The 13,708-nt window shown below is 46.1% G+C and overlaps 1 protein-coding gene and 1 long non-coding RNA gene across 2 annotated transcripts in view; both read left to right on the top strand.

The window, feature by feature from the left end:
- LOC103878726 overlaps nt 1-12,494 on the top strand; it is a 33,961-nt gene extending 21,467 nt beyond the window's left edge. Inside the window, exon 4 of the long non-coding RNA XR_002517851.2 lies at nt 6,423-12,494. This is a non-coding gene — a long non-coding RNA (uncharacterized LOC103878726). The remainder of the gene's footprint in view (nt 1-6,422) is intronic.
- ASIC2 (acid sensing ion channel subunit 2) overlaps nt 1-13,708 on the top strand; it is a 1,127,535-nt gene that overhangs the window by 62,780 nt on the left and 1,051,047 nt on the right. The gene's annotated exons all lie outside the window — the stretch shown is intronic.

Here is a 13,708-nt window from a genome sequence, read left to right as displayed (position 1 = left end):
GTGGAGCCAAGAACAGTGCTTTGCATGCAGTAGGGGTTTAATATTTATGAAATAAATTTACTAATGCATGAATTCATTGACACCGTAATTTCCTTGAATGTGCTCTTAGATAAAGGGGATTCAGTGGAGAAATTCCTGTGAGATGGGCTTGGACTCATGGACTCTGGAGATAATTTGCAAGGTTGAGCTAAATAACCTTTTCTTGAGCAATTGGTTCATGATCTCCAAAGTGACTTGTGCTGTGGAACCCAATGGAACACCCTGGGTTTGAATTGCAGCATCCTCACTATCTGTGTGACTGTGTGCCTTGGTTTCCCATGTATCATCCTCATCTGTCAATCATGGACGTTGTAAGAACCACACTGGATCACAATCCAGTGAGGAGTCAGCGTCATGCAGCAGTTAAATGTGCCTGCTTGGGATGCAGCCTGCCTGGCTGTGAGGTCTGAGTTTGAGCACCCCGAGCTGATGCTCTGATTCAATTAGAAATTGCCATATGAGGCATGTAGTCATGGGTTGTAGTGGACACATAGTAGTTTTCCGTTATCACATAAGGCTAAATGACCTAGCCAAGGTCTCAGATTAGTAGGGGGCAGTGGAAGGATTGATTGCAAATCCTCTTTATTCATCTTTGTGGTTTTTGTCCTACTGTGACTTGCTATTTGCCTAGAGTGCCCCTAGTTTCCCATGTCTGCATCTCAGTCCCACCCACCTCTCCACAACCACCAGAATGTTTCTTTATTACTTGTTTGTTGAAGAACCCTTTATGGTTCATTCTTCTTCCTCCTGTCAATATTCGCTTTCAGGTATGGCTTTGCCATCAGGTGCTTCCACTGTAGCATGTGCTCTGCACTAAAAAGCAACCTCACCAGAGAAAGGGGACCGCTGCCTTCTACAGGGTAAGGGCTCCAGGGGTTCACCATTAGGAGTACCTCAGACCAACCAATGGCAAGTGGTTCCCCTCATGTGCTCCCAAATGACTAGGGGCCCTAGGGTTCATCCTATGTGGGAGAGATTGGAAGTCTTTGCCTATCTGAGAAGTCACCAAGTGATGGGTGGTCTTAGCTCATAAAAGGCCCAGAGTCCACATAAGATTAGCTAGAATAGCCAAGGACCCATGGTGGGGGCCTGGAGACATCCAGGTAGAGATAATTGCAAGTTAAGTGCATCCATAATCCTGATCATCTGACATCCCTTCTCCATAGATCATTAATTCTTGCAGTCATCCAGCCAACAAATATTCAAAGTGTATCAGGTCCTATGCCTGAACTGGAGGTACAGCATGAAATAAGTCAGTCCCAATTCCTGCCTTTTGGAGTTTACAGTCTGGTCAGGTGGGAGCCAGGAAGGAGTTGGCACAACCGGGGCAAGTCACATAGGACTTTGTGGGGCTTGATATGGGTCACTAACCCATCGCTTTTTGTCTGAGGCTGGAGGACAGAAATATGAATCTCTGGAAAAGTTTCCAAAGGCAAAGTCAAGTTGGCAATTCCCAAACCAGTTCAGGGAAACAAGAGACTGCTTAGACCACAGGAGTCTAAGCATGGAGCCCAAACAGAGTGGCTTGGGTGCAGGGTGTGGGAAAAGTGCAAGCTAGAAAAGAAGGTGAAGGAGTTAGGGATGGGGCAAAAGGCATTATCTCCTCATGCGTGTGTGGACTCAGGCTCGAGAATGTTCCCAGCAGCATTTTGTAAGAGAAAAACTTTGGGAAAATAAAGCGAGAAAAACTTTGGGAAAATAAAGCTTCTATTACCTATGAACAAGAATGAATCAGTAAATTGTGGTGTTCTGAAATAACAAACATTTCAGCAGGGAAAAGTAATAAACTAGAGCTACATATGTCAACACAGATAAATCACACAAACCTAACGTTGGGGGGAAAAATCAAGCTCAGTCAAATATGCATATTTTATGATACAATTGATATAAAGTTTGAAAACATGCAAAACAATTCTGTATGTTGTCCAGGGATAAATAAATATGTAATAAAAGTATAAAGTCATTTGTGGGAACAATAAAGCCTAAATTCCAGAACATAATGATTTCTGGAGAATGGGGAGAGTATGGTCATGTAGAAAGCCATGGAGGGCTTCAGCTATATTTCTTAATCTGGGTTGTAGGTGGATGGCTGCCAGTTGTATTGTGATTTATATGTCTCAAATATTGCATAATAAAATTTATTTTAAAAGCTAAAGTGAGGCAAATTGTGTGGACTGGGAAAGGGAGAGTCTACTTTCTACCCTCTCTTTACTGCCTCTAGAAGTCAGGCATCACACTTGAGTCTCTTTCCAAAGCTTTGCTCAGAGATGCAAAACAAGGTGGCTCCCATAGGGTGCCTACAGGGCCAGACCAGTTACCACTCCCTCCCACTCAACCCTTCCATGGTGCAATGCAATGACATTGGACATGAGGAACAAAGGCGGGACTTAATCACTTCTAATGACTCAGAAGCTACTCTGAACTCCACCAACTTTCTTTCTACAGAGAAAAGTGGCCTTGTGGTAAAGGAGCTGGAGCCCATCACTACTCCAGCAGTCTGTCCTCTCACTGGTTTACCAGTACATCTGGCCAATACCACTCTGCCTTCCAGTTGTCCACTGATGAGTCTGTTCCTCCCAGCCCTTTGCCTGAAACCTCCACTGTGTTGCCTCTTGATCCTGACACTGGCCCCTGAGCCAAAAGGTTTAACACTTCTGCTCACTGCACATGACCTCATCTTGGGGGTGTACTGGTGTAGACCTGGTGTCCAGGATCCACTACCACCCCTAGAATTTTCTGCCCACAGTTCCTTCCTGGCATCTTCTTTCCTTTCCCACCATTGCCACAGCCACAGTATATCGCTGAGCTGCTTCTAAGCTCTTACCCCCATGGAAGTAGGGAAAGGAAAACCTTAATGTCTTCCCTTTTCATCCATATAGGACATGCACTACTGTAGTCTCTACAGATGAGGAAATTGAGGCCAAAATAAATACCTTGCTCAAGGTCACATAGCTAATAAAATGCAGAGCTGGGATTCCAATCTGTATATGAATCTGATTCCAAAGTCTGTACATACTCTTTACACTGTATCAACTGCCTCTTGGAAGTTGACTGACAAGCTCCCAATGAGAGCTTCAACTCATTTTCACTTTGATTCAATAGTGCCGTGGACTAGTTCCGGTGAATGTTCTTAAACCTGTTCTGTTATGTTCTTTCTCTCATTCACTTCTTTTCAAGTGCTTTCCACTTAAGAAAAAAAAGTGGTGGTGGAATCTCACCATCCATCATCTCCCTTCCCTGCAATGACCTGTCATGGAGCACTTCAGGAAAAGCTGTCATGGGCCCGAGCTGCCAGGGATTCTCCCACTCCCCAGTTCCTGGCTGCATAATGGGGAGATGCCGGGTAACCCCTAACTACTGCCACTCAAGTCTGTGGGCACCAGCCCCAAACCTGGGGAACTCCTACAGGCCCCCTGCCTCAATCATCACCTGCCAGGGACATGGCAGAAATGCCCGAGGCCATTTAGATTTGACTCACTCATCCCCTCTTGTTTTTACATAAACTGCTCCCTCCTGGATGTGGTTATCACATCTTCACAAGGCCTTTAAGAAGTTCCAGATAATTGGATTATATGAAAAGACAAACTAGAGCACAAAGAGGTTGAGATTTTATCTCAGGTCTGTTTTGAGATTGGCAATGTGGACAAGGGCTGGATGATTAGTTACTAAAGGGGTCTTGATCTGGGACTGGAGTTGGTATTTCATTGAAGAATATTCTTAAATGGAACATTTTAGGATTGAAGGACCTGCAGTCATCTTCAGGTCTACACTTGGTGGAAAGAACTGAGGACCAGGTTGGAAAGTACCAGGCAGGCTGATGGAGCAACTCAAGCTTCTGGCCCTAGTCCAGTATTTACACGTCACCCAAATGCCAAGGGGGATGGAAAGACTGCTAGCTCCTCCCAGCTGTGAAGTTTTCTCCTGGAGCCTTCCAAAGCCCACAGGCAGAAGTGGGCATGGATAAGGAATAAGAGCGGAAGAGGTGGGGACTGGGTAGCCAAGACTGCTCCTGTTTGGAGAGGCCATAGTCCCTCTGGCTGAGTACTCTTGGGGCCCCAGCCCAGAATGGGGAGTGTGGATGTGGGGAGTGGCCTATTACTCAGAGTCTATAGGAAGTTGCCAGAGTTTAGTAGATGGGTGGTGTCTTAGTCCACCTTAAGTACTATTTTTCCTTCTTGGGTTGAGTTACCTTATAAAGAAACCAAATGCTATTTCTTCCAAGGTATGTGCTAGACAGACCTGTGAAGGGAGCTTTTCCAGATGGAGGGAAGGCTGAATAATTGGTTCCAATTCTACACTTTTGAGTTTCTCAAACCGCCCCTCCCCCAATCCCAGCCCCCTATACCACAACTGACATGGTTGTCAGAAGGTCTGATTCTTACTCCAGTGCACTTCCCATTACACCCTATAGCCTATCACCCATCAGAACACCAGGTCTGCAGCTGACTTACTCAATAACCTTGGAAAAGTTACTTCATTTAGAAATACAATAGGCACTGTGCTTCTCAGCTTGTTCTCTCCTAGGGGCATTTGGGAATGTGTGGGCACATGTTTGGCTGTCCCTGGAATTTATTTTCAGGGAAGAAGGACAAGGATGCTTAAGTCTCCTTGCCATACAAGGGAGCTCCACACGAGGTGAAATCACACACCCCATCTCCCTGGCCCTCCACCTAAGATGTCAGTAGAGCTCTCATTAAATAGCACTGGTAGACTCTGTGAAGACCCTTCCAGCAATGACTGGTGTGTCAGGCCTAGTGCTGTGAAGCTTCCATCAGACTGTGGTGTGATCTGTATGCCAGTGATGTGATGAGGCTCTGGTCAGAGGTCCGAGGTGTGAGGTTAGTGAGTTCAGAACATTGTCCTGCAGAAACCAAGACAGCTGGGAATGAGCAGACTGAGGAACTGCTTGGTATTAAGGAATGAATAAATAAACAGTAGCCACGACTGCTAGGCTGTCTGAAATGGTGACATAGAGAGTGATCTGGACCATCATCCTGGAACTGTTAGAAAAAGGCGGGTGGAGGTCACAAGGAATCTGAGAAAGGGGAGAGCAGATGTGAAGAGGTGTAAGATCGGAGTGAGTCTGAGGGGATAAAATGAGTCATTGAAGAGAGTGATCTTCTCTGCAGCAACTGGGGGCTTGGGGGCTGGGTGACCTGGGGACCTGGGGTTAAGCAGAGCAGTGAGGGAAGTATATTTTAAGGTATAGAACCAAGCCTGCATCTGTCCCTTTTAAATTCCATTCCTTTTTCTAATAAAGCAAGTGGAGTTGGAGTTCAGGGGCTTTCCAGTCTGAAAAGAGCCTTTGGCTCATCAATTTCCATAGCAAAGGCAGGCAGTATATAAGAACCAGATAATTACTGAGCCCGGAGGGGCCCAGGGTATGTTTTAACATCTGTACCCGCCTGGCTATAGCCTTGGTATTTTAAAAGCCCCTGGAATTGAGCAAGGAGTGAGTAACAAGGCATTGCATTTTTGATCATCATTTGGCATGTGCATACATGTCATAGTGTACCCTCTATGAAAGCAAAACTTCTGTCTCCCCTTGTTAACATTGTATTTCAGCATCTAGGACAGCACCTGCCAGAGCACTGGTGCTTCATAAATATTGGTTGAATCAATGAATCAATGAATGCTGTGAGTATGGACTATACAAAGAAAGAGAAGCATATCTCCTTATACTCCTGCATTCAAAAACTTCTTCCCGTTGTAGGAGACAAGAAATGAAGTAGAAGAAGGAGCACAGATTTGGGGGTCAAACTGTCTTTTACTGTAAGCATAACTCAACTACTTTGCCATCATGGTGACCTGGGCTGGTTACTTAAATTTTCTAAGCCTCATCTTAAAAGTGGTAGCAGTAATGATGTGTTTTTCAAGAGGTTGTACAAAGGGATTTAGTGAGCTAATGCATGAAGTAGCTAGCACAGGGTCTAGCACATAGCAAGTGTTCAGTAAGTGGAAACTGTTGTGGAGGTTGTCATTATGTTGCCAGGGGGTAGGGACAGGTGATTGAGTGGATTGGGGGACTCACCCGAATTTTTGCAGAAGCTGGCCTTTGATAGTATTTTTATCAGTCCAGGACAAAAGGAGCAAAAAACAGGCAATGCAGTGAGCATTTTATGAAGTGGAATTTATTCCATTTAAAGGACAATACTTCTGAAAGAGATTTTTTTTCCCTTTGTAACTTTTATTTTATTAAAATGTCATTATTTTGTGATATGATGGGAACACCAGAATGCAAGATTTAATAATATATTCTCATCTGGCAAAATAAAAGGTGGCGGCCTGGTGCTGGTCCTCAAAAAAAAATAAAAAATTCTGTACATAAAATTCCAATACCTAGAGATCACTGACTTCCATGACTGTAATGTTCTCATCTCCAGGAGGTAGAGTGGAGCGTGCGTGGAGAGTGCCTGAAGGAGCAGAGGGGACAGAAGAGTCTGTTGGCCTGCACTTTCAGAATGTACCCTAAACCAGCAGGAAGAACTTGAGAAAGACCTTTAAGCATGCTGGGATTTGTATTAGTGGATGAAAGTATGAGGGCATCCTAGGTAGAAGATACAGCATGAGCAAAGGCCCAGAGGCAGACATGAGTGAGATGCGATGAGAACTTAAATTGGACAGTTTGGGTCATGGAGAAGCAAATGAGACCAGAAAGCCACTGGGGTTTCTTAAACAGGGGATTGTCATTCTGAAAATGAGGTTAAGTACGGAAAAGATTAAACATTTATTGAGCTTCTACAATTATCTCTAATACTTGCTACTACTCTGGAACTATTATCTCCAATTTATATATATAAAATACTGAGGCTTATAGAGATAAAACAAATTATCAGAGGTCATATAACCAGTAAGTGGCAGAGCCAAGAATGCAGCAAGAGTGTTAAGACACAAGAAGTTTTGAGAAGAGAGGGTAAAATTTAATTTAAGAGGGGAAAAGATACAGCAAATTGTAATTAGTGAAATTCTGGGCAGAGCCTTAAGGGCTGACAGTAGGAAATTGGGTGAAAGTTCAAGGACGCATTCCCTCCCTTTGAGAAGGATTTTGAGGTAGTGCGTTCTAGATGCCATTCTCAGCACTATCCAATGACCCAAGAGCCCGAGAATATTGTCTTAATTTCCTGTGCTTGGGGAAATCTCTTTCCAGCACCGTCTGGTGGCATCTACCTGAATTGTTGGCATAGAACCAAGGAGGAAATGCATACCCTCTGGTGCAAAGCTTCCCTAAGTGTGGCAAAGAAATAATGTCTGTTTCTGCCTTTTCTATCACTTCTAAGGATATCTATCTATCTATCTATCTATCTATCTATCTATCTATCTAGTGCCTAGCACAGTGCCTTAGTAGATATCTGATACCCATTAGGTTCCTTCTTACCACTATAATGTCTGGGTGTTGGTTCTCAAACTTTATTGTGTGCCAAAATCCCATGTGGAGTTTGTTAATGGTATCCTCCCACCCCTAGGCTCTAATTTAGTAGATCTGGGGTGCATCTATGAAAGCCAGATTTCAACAAGTCCCCAGGGGGTTTCAGTGCAATCGGCCCCTGGAGCTCACTTAGGGAAGCTTGGCTCCATAAGGTATGCATCTCTTCCTGTGCTCTATGCCAGGAATTCAGATAGATGCCAATAGAGGTGCTTGGCAAAGCCTTACTAGGTACTTTATTCCTTGTCTCTTGGCCCCTTTTTAGAAGGAGGGAGTCTTCACTCTAGGAATGGGAGGATCTTCAGCGAGCAGGGACTAATTTTTCCAGCTGACTCTGAATAAAGATCTACAAAAGCTATCAGTCAGACCCACTCCATCACTAAAATAAAGCAACTGTGTGTCTGAATAAGCCCTGGTCTGGCAACATAGGGCCCATCTTTGCTGCTAATTCATTCAGTGATATTGGGCAGGACTGTATTCATTGCTCCATTCAGTTCCTATGTCTGAAAACTGAAGGGATCAAAGTAAGTGAACCTAAGGCACCCAGGGTCTCTGACGCATTTGTTAAATCTCATAATCTCTTTCTGCCTCCTGTGAGGCAAGACTCTCCCTTCACCTAGGTGACTTTAGAGGGGCTGCCCATCCTTCCCTCTGCAGGTACCTCTCAGGCTAATGTTCTTTTGTGAACCCAACATAGGGCCTCACATTCACAGAGGAGATTAAAGAGATTTGGTTTAAGGTCCTCCATTTGGAAAGTGAGAGAAGCTGACCATTTGTGGAGTGTGGAGCCAGCTCACCAGTGCTGAGTTTGTTCCCCTTTCTCATTCACTGTGGATGATGGTAAGGATGTTTTTGAGTGTTTTGAGTTTAGTGCCAGGGAAGCTTTGCTGAGTTGATGTATAGCTGAGGGATTATGGGGAAATGGCCACCACATTGCACAAATCCAGGGGCACAATTGACATTGCACCCTATATGAAGGTGCTCCCTGGAGTTGTGTGGTGAGGAATCTGAGTGATTTTATGTGATGTCGCTGGTAGTGCATCATAGTTTTGGTGGTATTTTCTTCTCCTTTCAAGAGGCTGTTAATGGTCCCTTTTAGAAACTATCTTTGCATATTACAGAAAGCTAGGTGGATAGCTCTTGAATATAGCAATACCTATGGCTAGAAGTGTCTTCCATGGTAGACACATACAGTATTCATAAGAGTCCACTTTGGCGAAGTGTAGAAGCCATCAGCTCAGGAGTTCATGATAGTGCATTTAAGTAGGGATACATCTTCCCTATCTTACCCTACATGCAAGAAGTTGGAGATTTCCATAGAAATTCTGGTAAAGTGGAAGATGCTTTTCAGTGTTGTATGGAGCTAGTAAGTCAAGGTCTTCCAGAAAAGCACAGACTCCTCTATCAGTCTCCCAAATCGTTGACGCCCTTTCACCCACCTAGGACTTGCTGTGACCTGACAAGCAAAAGAACAGGGGTGAAAATCCCCTTTTGACAATTCATGCCAGCCTGTCTTGCACAAACTTGAGAGCATCTCCTTAAATTCTGCACCCTGGGTGGCTCACTCACTTCATTCTAGTGCCAACCCTGTGACATATTTGGAAGTTAGTCCTGTGTTAGGTATTAGGGTACAGAAATCAAGAAAATGTGACTCTGCCTACGAGGAATTGACATACAGTTGGACAGGCTATGAAGAAGCCCAGTGATTCTGACTCACCTTGAGATTCACTAGGTAGGAACACAGAAGTTTCAATGGAGCAACAAGTGAGGTACCTGGTCTACTTGGGAGGTTGAGAAGCCTTCTCTGAAAGGAGGTGGTCCTAGAGCAGAGACTTAAAAGGTGAGGAGGAGTTTGAAGGGGAGGGAGGGAGTGAGAATAGCATGGACAAAGATCCCAAAGCACGAGAGAGCTGAGTTTGGAAAACCACATGATGCTTAGTATGACTGAGATGAAAATTGCATGGGCTTCATACTAGGGGGAGGGAGTGGGCAGTGGCCAGAGAGACAAAGCTTCATGGAGCCTGCATTCCATGCAAAATTGTAAGAATTTCTATCCTGAAAACCGTGGGGACCTGCTGAAGAATTTTGAGCAGGAAAATAACATGATCAGAATTGCATTTTAGAAGCATCACTCTAAATGTGGAAATGTGGAGATTCAACTGAACGGAGGTGAGAACACAGAAGGAATGAGCAGTTAGACCATGATTGCAGGAGTCCAGATGAGTGGTACTGAGGTGGAAAAGATCCAGTCCACTGTCATAACTCCCTTGCATCACTACTAGGCAGGAAAATTGCCTCCAGCCTTCTCCACCTCTGGCAGGGAAGTTTCAGTTATCTGGATGAGGATAAGCTTCTCCAGGAGTTCAGGGTAGAAGAACTTGGGAGACTTTTCTTGCAGATCCAGGGTCTGCTGGGGTGGGACCAGATAGTGCCTGTCAAGCCTAGGCTGCATGGAGGAGGGGCCCCTTTGGCCACAGAAAGAAGATCCCCGAGACTTCCCCTAGGAAATCTTCCTTTCAGGACTGAGCTCCTGCACTTAACAGGTGAGAGACACAGAAAGTGCTGGGGGCTGCTTCTGTTTCCCTCGAGTACCCCCAACCCCCTCCCCATGTTTCTATGGCAATCCCTTTATGTTGCTTTCCTCATTGCTGCTTCTAGATTGTCTCCCAGCACTTCCAGGGGTGCTAGGGAAGGGAGCTAATTACCTTGCTATAAATACCAGCCAGAATGAGCTCCTAGGGCCCCAGACCTGGCTTTTCTTTTTCAGTGTCTCTGTAGTGGGTTGGGCAGTAGAGAGTGAGTAGCGTCTACACAGCAATCCATCATTATATTCGCTGTGTTCTTTCGCCCCCTCATGGGCTCAGCTGTGTTTACTTTCCTTCTATTAACAGGTGGAGTAGGAACAAGGAAGCAGTGGCATTATGGGACATCCGTGAAGCGCCAGGCACAGTGCTAGGCTCTGGGAATTGAGGGATGAATCAGCCTGCCTCTGCTCTCAAGGACCTCACTGTTTAGAGAGGAAGGCAGGTTTGCAGCAAATAGTTGTGATGAGACATGTGACCTGGGGAACAGGGAGGAGCCGTAGGTATACCTGGACCTATTCTTCTCTAGGGATGGAGGGTATTACTGAGAAGGTGGCCAGTGTAGCTGAACACTGAGAGTCGGTGAAATGGAAAGGCCAGGAGGAGGGCATTCTGAACAGAAGCCATAGGGATCTAAGAGGCACAGAGATGTGAAGATGTCATCAGGGAGTAGAGCTGGCCCTCTGTGACTTTAACCCAGGATGCCCTGGAGGACTTTAACCCAGGATGCCCTGGAGGAAGGAGGAAGCATGCAAAGTGCAACTGCGACCTGGCTCTGAGAGCCTTGAGTGCCATGTTCTGGGGTCGCTGGGAGCCACAGAATGTTTTTCAGCTGTGATGTGGCCTGATAAGATGCATGCTTCTTCAGAGAGGCTGGGACGCACTCTCTGTGGTCACTTAGCTTCATTATCTCAAAAAGGCCAGCTTCAGGGCTGGAGCTCAAAAGGAGGTGATGGCAGTGGGCAAGGAATTTCAATAAGGATGCAATTAACATCTCACAAACAGGGCAGACATGCAAACACCTCACCGAAGAGTGGAATTATGTGCAGGAGGGACGGAGAAAAAAAATTCTTCCCCTAATAGCTTTCTGACTTTCATTAGTTCTGACAGTGAAGGCTGCATCGTGGCTGTGTTCCATGGTAACCGTTTCCAGGAAGAGCAGCACCGGAGGAGCGCAGGTTCTGAAGACTTTCAATCAGCCCCAAAGCTTAGCCAGACAAAACGTCGTGTTGCTGGCTTCACAGCCTCCGTGGGCACCAAAGGGAGAGAGTATGACGTAGGCAAACATTCTCTTAGGTTATTGCAGGGACTCTGATTGCAAGGACCATGAGCACAGCTGCCTTCCAGGGCTCCATCACAGGAGAGGAGCCCAGGGCCAGAGGTCCCTGCACTGCAGACCAGAGCATGTGGCTGCAGGAGAGGAATGAGGCAGAGAAAGCAGAGCTACACACAGTGGATTCCTGGCCTCTTTCACATCTGCCTGAGAAAGACTCAGCACGTCTCCACTGTGGCTCCGTGGGTAATACTGGTAGAGAGGAAAGAGGAGGCTCTGGAGCCAGATGGCCTGGATCTGAATCCCAGGTACTCCCTTTCTCATGGGACCATCTTGGGCAACTTACATCACTTCTCTGGGGTTCACCTCCTTAGTTATCACCTGCAATCTACAGTGTTTTCAGGAGGCTAAATGAGAGAGCCCATGAGAAATGCCCAGCTGCAGAACTGGCCCATGGCAGGTGCTGGTGTGCTAAGCTGCCCATAATAGCACTGCCTGCCCTCTCCTCCCTCCTCCTACCTTCTCGCTTTTCCAGCCCTGCTTCTGTGCCCTTCCCACTCTTCCTCTCTCACTCTCTGACTATAATACAAGGATGTTGAAGGTGTGAAGCAAGCAAGTGGCTTTGCTCTGAGCCTCAGGGAATCAGAAAGACGAGCTGGGTTTTGGTGCCCTTAGGACTCTAGCTCTGCACCAGACAAAATGAATGAGTTTCAGGGCAGTGGAAGCACATATTAGGTTGGGTGGCCACATGGGAAGACAAATTATGAACAATGAGAGCTCTCAAAACTCCATTCTTCATAACAACAATTATGTATGGAAGGCCTACTGTGTTCTGAGACACTTCTCTAGGCACCTGGGATATGCTTTCTTCAGGATGTTGCCTCCAGCAGAGAGAGGCTGGCCATAAATTATATATACAATAAAAGGTAGATATGAAGGTAGAAAATGATAAGAGCTTGGAGAAAGGAAAAACAGTAAAGTGAAGGGAGAGGGGATTGGAAGTGCTAGTGAGTGAAGAGGGCTGTAATTTTAATGGGGTGGGCACACTAAGCCTCATGGAACCGGCAGCATGTGAGCAAAAGACTTGAAAGAGGGCCGGGCGCGGTGGCTCACGGATGTAATCCCAGCCCTTTGGAAGGCCAAGATGGGTGGATCACCTGAGGTCAGGAGTTTGAGACCAGCCTGGCCAACATGGTGAAACCCAGTCTCTACTAAAAATACAAAAAAAAAATTAACCAGGCATGGTTGCACATGCCTGTAATCCCAGCTACTTGGGAGGCTGAGGCAAGACAATCGCTTGAACCTGGGAGGTGGAGGTTGCAGTGAGCCATGATGGCGCCATTGCACTCCAGCTGGAGTGACAGCAAGACTGTCTCAAAAAAAAAAAAAAAGAAAGAAAGAAAAAGACTTGAAAGAAGTGAGGATGTCTGGAGGAAGAGCATTCTGAACCAAGGGAGGAGCCAGTGCAGAGACTCTAAGGAGGATGTGTGACTGGGATGGGTGAGGATTAGAAAGAAGGCTGGAGAGGAGGAAGGCAGAGAGTAACAGGAGATATCACATGGTGATGGGGGCTAGATTGGGTGGGCTGTTGTAGCTTCCATGTGGTGCCATATATACTGCAGGGAGTCAGGAAAGGCTAATGGTTTTCAGCTCCTCACTTCCTCCCTTCCCTTCCTCCAATTAACTAGAGCAACTACCTTTATTATCCATTTAATATATTGGAACCTGGTGTCAGATATTATTTAGATAAAGCTTTCTGCAACTTAGAAAGTGTTTGAAACCCACTGATTGAGTCTTGTACCAATGGGGAAACTGAGTTTCAGAAAGGGCCAATGACTTATCCATGGCCACACAGCCAATTATGTGGAAGAAATTGATCTCAAACCTTGGACGTTCGGAGAAGGCTTTTTCTATGATCTGCATCAGAGCCATGGGAAGTCTTGGGAGTCTGCATCAGGGCTTGTGACACACAGGCCACCTGAAGTTCAATCAGCCGGATGCCCAGACCCTCCATGTTTCAGCTCACCATGCCTCTGAAGCTCTGCCCAGGCTGCTGACTTCTTCTCTCCCACAAGCACATGGTCCATTCCCAAAGCGTTTTCCTCCCTTTAAAGCCACACTCTGGTTGGGCGCGGTGGTTCACACCTGTAATCCCAGCACTTTGGGAGACTGAGGCGGGCGGATCACCTGAGGTCAGGAGTTCAAGACCAGCCTGGCCAACATGGTGAAACCCTGTCTCTACTAAAATACAAAAATTAGCCATGCATGATGGCAGGTGCCTGTAATCGCAGCTACTCAGGAGGCTGAGACGGGAGAATCGCCTGAACCCGGGAGATGGTGTTTGCGGTGAGCCGAGATTACGCCACTGCACTGCAGCCTGGGTGGCTGAGC

This window comes from Papio anubis, chromosome 17 (genome assembly GCF_008728515.1).
Source record: "Papio anubis isolate 15944 chromosome 17, Panubis1.0, whole genome shotgun sequence".
Lineage (NCBI taxonomy): Eukaryota > Metazoa > Chordata > Mammalia > Primates > Cercopithecidae > Papio > Papio anubis.
Note: the sequence above shows the minus strand (reverse complement) of the source record. Positions and strands in the feature narration are given on the sequence as shown.